Raw genomic sequence first — 4731 nt, forward strand, 5'->3', positions numbered from 1 at the left:
AAAAGACGGCCACTTCCTCTCGAACATGTATCGAAGGCCGTTCCCGTCACCTACGTCACACAACGCCCAAAAGTCCTCCGCGATCCCCAAAGTTTGAAGAGGGAAATCGTGGGGTACCTCGAGGGCGTCGTCTCTCCCGCCGACAACTTCTTCCACATGGCCTTTTGCTCGTCCGAGGCAAGGCTAATGCCATAGTTCTTCGTATTTTCGGGCTTTCCCTTTGATCCCATTTTCCTACAAAAGAAAAGTACAATACTTAAAAAGTATACCAACAATGGGAAATCAAAGGTTCCCCCAAACTTGCACTCTTATAAGCAATACTAAAGAATCAACATATAAGTGCAAGCTTAGGTGTTCAAAACTTCTTAGATGGTAGCATGGAAACATGTAGAACATAAACATCCAAACTAGGAAACACAAATTCATCCCCCATGCAGAGACGTATCAACAATAAATCAATACATATCAACAATCTCTATAGGATACTCAAGTATTGCAATTCATGGAAATAATAATAGCCTCACAATGCTCTGAACATGATTGCAACATATGAACAAGTATAAACAAGAAGGAATCACAATTCACAAAGCTTCAAACTATCACCAAAACACAATATCACCATAGAAATCCAAAATAAGTGAACACAATCATCCCCCATCGTAAAATAAGAGTTTTCACCGACAATTCATCCAAAATATGTCTAAATCCATGAAAGAAGTAAAACAAAACTCAGAAATTTAGTTAGGATTCATACCTTGTGTTGGTTGAGAATTGAAGAAGAAGAACTCTAAACTTGGAGAGAATTGAGAGAATGATAGTGTGGGTGTGTGAAATTGGTGATTTATAAAGGTGGGGGTTGTGTGCAAGGAAGGAATTTGAGAAGGAATGGGAAAAGGAATGGAAAGCTTACCTTTTAAAACAGATTTCCCGTCTCCGGACTGCGCGCGGCGGGCCGCCGCACGGGGCGTTTAAAACTGCGATTCCTAGCGGGCCGCCGCGGCCCGTTCAGTGGTTCCTCCGGCCCGCCCTAAGCCTGCCCTAAGCCCGACCTATCCTGCACATGTGAATACACGTGTGGCGACCGCCGTGTTAAGTGCAGCGACCGCCACGCGTTAAATACACACACACACACACACACATATATATATATATATATATAAGGATGGGGATGTGTTAAAATGACAACATTTATTATAATGACACCATACCACCATTTTAGACCGTTGGATTTGGAAATCGTGTGATTATTAAGCTGCCATGTGGCAGCTGATTATAATTATGTTGAACCCATTAAAATGCTGAGGGGTAAAATAGGAAATTCCTATTCTTATGTGATTCACACAAATCACGTTGATTTTCATTCCTTCTCATTCCAATTTCCATCCTTTTCTCATTCCAATTTCACGCTAGATTCAACCAAATTCACGAGTATTTTCAATCCAGATTCTGTAGATTGAAATCGAGTTTCAATCCTAAATCCAATCTGATTTTGAATCCAGATTCAGCAATTCGATTTCTCCCCAATTCGTTTTCTGCAATTGGATTTTGAATATGCAATTCTTCAATTTCACTCCTAATTTGACAACTGAGAAACCTCCAGATCGTGTTATGTTCATAGGTTTCTACAATTCATTCCACAAATTCATACGAATATGGGCGACTCGATCATCAATTTTGATATGGATGTTTTTCCATAAGGTGAGCATCGACATTTTTTGCTGCAAAATAATGGTTAATTAATGGAAGATTTTGACGATGGATTAATTTGTTGTGTGTTTTGATGATTATTGATCAATTTTGGAGGAGTATGTTTCTATTTATGTTCAATATTAGTTGATGAGTGTTGTTTGATTTTTGTTGAAGAGTAGTTTTGATTTTGTTAGATTTGATTTTTTTGATGAGTACTTGTTTAGTAGAATATGTTTCTAGTTATGTTCAATATTGGTAGAAGAGTAATGTTCGATTTCATGAGGCGTAATGCAGAGCATTAATCTATGATTTTATGACAATACTCTGTTTTTGTATTATGCATTTTGTATGTATTAACTGCTGTTTTATGTATCACATATTGCCGTTCACCTAATTATATACTGCAGTCCGGCTCATGTATCCTCATTCTTGGGAAAAGTCTTTTGACAACAATCCCTGAGATTTCTATTTTATCAAAAAGTCGGTTGTAGCAGCAATTGTGAAGACCAGAGGTTCGACAAGTGATTTTGCTAGCCGTTTGGTGTCCATCAAGGAAAACTATAAAGTTGAACAACAAATCATTATGTCGGTACAAAAAATATAGAGAATTGGTTCACCATGACTCTACGAATTGTAGCAAACGAAAGAGAAAACAGAACAACTAGTTCATTTTGTTTTACTTCAATCCTTTTTAAGCACAAATTTTTACACTACCAGATTGCAGTGTTATTCATTAAATATCGCAGTGTTACTACGACAATATTGCAGTTTACATATTATTGTAATAATTTTTGTTCCTAATGTAGTTTAATGAAATGATTGCACACCACATTATTTGTTCAACTTATTACGTCGGTGTGAAGTTGAACAGCAAATCATTACATCATGTAAAAAATATGGAGAATTGGGTCACCATGACCGTAGGAATTGGTGTTCATTTTGTTGTAATTTAAACCTTTTTAAGTACAAATTTTTACATTACATAATTGCAGGGTTATTCATTGAATATTGCAGTGTTATTATACCAATATTGCAGTTTACATATTATTTCATAATTTTGTTACTGATGTAGTTTAATGAAACGATTGCACACTACACTATTTGCTTCAATCTATTACTTTACTAATTTCTCAAGTTGCATTCTATTTCAGTAATTAGTGTTTGTTGACGCGAACAATTTAGTGACATATACCTTAATTAGATTTAATCTTAAGCATGCAAACATTTTTTAAGTAATAGAAAACAAAACAACTACAAAAAAAGCCAATTTAGATTATGTCAGCAACATTGTCTAGACCAAAAATATAACCTCCATGTTTCAGTACGAGAAGTTACTAAGAAAAAACATCAACCAAATCAGAATTCATGTTCAAAAACACCAAGATTTCATTCATTGGTGATGGTTTATGGTAGTCCACGACCATCTTCTCAACATCTATCGGTCCTTTCTTGTTCTCCAACACTACAAAATAAAAGAGTATTTCCATTATAAAAACATGCAACTCTAAAAAACAAAAATTGATAAACAATACTGCAATATTTTAAATGATGCAGTGCACTATAAAACCTGCAATACTGCAAGTGCTATGCACTTTACAAAATAATGGACTGCAATACTGCAAATGATGCACTGCAATACTGTATATTATGAACTGCAATGTTTGGTGATAAACAATATATAACAAACAATACTGTTAATGGTCTACACTTCACAAAATAATGCACTACAATACTGTAAAAGATGAAATGTATGAATCTAGAAATCCAAGATGCACAAAAGCAATTCATAGAACACAATACAACAAGATGTAGCACAATATGATGCAAAATTACGTATGAAATTAAGTTCCAATACCTAAACATCTTGCTTCACTCTCTCTCATATTGTGTTGTACAGACTCTGTACATTCATTCTGTTCCCGCTTTGTTCAACCTCTTCCTCATCCATATCCTTCGACTATGGCTCGCTTCAGCCTCCTCCTCGTCCATGCTCCTTCTACTAATGCTCCGTTAAGCCTCTTCCTCATCCGACTCTATCCTTATCTTCTTTTCCTTGCCATTATAATTGTTCTCCCGCTGCGTTAAACTAAGAATATCAATCAAATATTGTCCACCAAACAAGCAACATCCAAAAAAATACAGGTGTATACAATACAACAACTAATCGACAACCAAATCATCAACAAAACGCGATTAATTGATTAAAAATTGATGGCACATCGCTTGGTTACAGTAGCTCGCTGATCTAGGTTTCCTAACCGAGCGCAGCTCATTCGTTTAGGTTTTCCAAAACATTAGCCAAAATCTCACAAAAGCCTCAGATCCAAACAATAAATTTAGCAAACAAACACCAATCAACATTAAACAAGGCAGGGATTGAATGAATAATACTTAAATCTCGCAGCAACATCAAGGAAACAGGAACAAAATTTGATAAACACATACATTAATCTGCATACACAAACACAATATCATTCTCGATACCTATTCCGATCAACACCAACCAGAATCCGATCAACATACCTTGTGAATGAAAAAACCTAAAACCTTGTAGTTGTGGACTGATTTTGTTGTTTAGTGGCTACAGGTTTGATGAATTTTTGAATGCACGTCGTAGAGGCGTTCGGAATTCCCTAAATTAGCACAAATCGCCGATTCACGGCGTAGCGGTTGCCGAAAATCGCCGATTCTCTAAGTGTGGTGGCTGAAAATCACCGATTCACGGTGTAGAGGCGGAGGCGGTGGGATTTCATGAATTTAGGGTCTCTCTCAATTGTTAATAGCAGATGGTTGAAGAGAAAATTGTTGAAGAGAGAGTAATGGCTGCGTGGAGAGAGAGAAGATGTAGAGAATGACACTAACTTTGGGGATATCTCTGATTTGGTTCAAGTTCAATGACTAAAATGCCCCCGACAGCAATTCCGTATACACTAGACAGCGATCTCAATTCTTTTCGCGAAATTCAATCCTGGGCATTGGATTTCCGGATCTAAGGGTGTATATTGGTGTTATGGTGTTACTTATCTATGGTGGCACCATAGT

General features: G+C 36.6%; 1 long non-coding RNA gene across 1 annotated transcript; it reads left to right on the plus strand.

Annotated features, from left to right (window-relative positions):
- The first annotated feature begins 1411 nt into the window (after positions 1-1411).
- LOC148926626 (uncharacterized) lies at positions 1412-2402 on the plus strand. Its single transcript, XR_016130295.1, has 2 exons — positions 1412-1698; positions 2097-2402. It is a non-coding gene; the product is annotated as an uncharacterized LOC148926626 (long non-coding RNA).
- The last annotated feature ends 2329 nt before the right edge of the window (positions 2403-4731 follow it).

This window comes from Salvia hispanica, chromosome 5 (assembly GCF_029641045.1).
Source record: "Salvia hispanica isolate PSC_SH4W2 chromosome 5, Shi_PSC_v1, whole genome shotgun sequence".
Taxonomy (NCBI): domain Eukaryota; kingdom Viridiplantae; phylum Streptophyta; class Magnoliopsida; order Lamiales; family Lamiaceae; genus Salvia; species Salvia hispanica.